Genomic DNA, 1,190 nt, shown 5'->3' on the forward strand with positions numbered 1-1,190 from the left:
TTTCTTTGGCATAGAAGACTTTGCAGACAGGTGCAAATAGTAAGTACTAAGTCATATAAATAGAGATAAAGGGAATAAAAATAGCAAAATCATATACTGTACATAGCTATGTATAATATAAATAGCACAGTTGCATGACTACAGTAGTGCAGTATATACTGGAACATGTAAATGTAATTAAAATGCATATATTATTACTCCTTTTTTTTGTTCATAAGTCTTATGAGCAGGGCAGCAGGCGTAGAGTGTTGGCTACAGGTGGCAGAATCAAAGTCTATTGACTATGATCTTTATTGGCCCTGGGCATTCACGGGTGTAGGTCTTGCAAGCATGGCTAGAAGTGCAATTTATATTTAATATAAATATAAATGTACAGATTAATAATATTTATCAGGGACAATATTTTTTTTTAAATAGGCTAACATGCAGTGGTGGAAAAAGTACTCACATTTTCTACTTAAGTAAAAGTATCAATACTGCAATATAGAAGTACTCTGTTACAAGTAAAAGTCCAGAATTTAAAAAATACTTGAGTAAAAGTACAAAAGTATTGGCATAAAAATGTACTTAAAGTACCAAAAGTAAAAGCACTAATATGTTTGAAAGTAGCAGATCTACAAGCTCAGATCTACAAGCTCACAACGGGTCGCGATGCGACGCGTTGTGAGCTTGTAGATCTGCTATTTTCAAATAGCCTAGGTATAAAATAGGGCTAAAGTGGTTCATGTATGTTTCATAATATCATAATATTTATCTGAAAAGTAACTAGTAACTAAGGTTTTCAAATAATTTAAAATAGAGTAAAAGTACAATATTTGCCTCTGAGATGTAGTGGAGTAGAAGTAAAAGTACTGAAAATGGGAAATACTCCAGTAAAGTAAAAAAAATCCTCAAAATTGTACTTAAGTACAGTACTTGAGTAAATGTACTTAGTTACTTTACACCACTGCTAACATTTTCTTTCTGTTGTTTTTTTGGGGTATCCTTGTATTTTAGGTAAAAACTAGGCAATTTGTACTGTTAATTTGCTCTAATCTGTACCCTTTTGTACTCTTTATGTATCCTTATGTAATGTTGCTTGTTTTCTGTATATGGGGACTATGGATGGAAATTAGCGTTCTTGCTAAAATCCGGTGTATTCACACTACCTACATTTTGTCAGTATGTAATCAATCAATATGATCCCTTGT

Source organism: Gymnoscopelus braueri (genome assembly GCF_963280865.1).
Source record: "Gymnoscopelus braueri genome assembly, chromosome: 20".
Lineage (NCBI taxonomy): Eukaryota > Metazoa > Chordata > Actinopteri > Myctophiformes > Myctophidae > Gymnoscopelus > Gymnoscopelus braueri.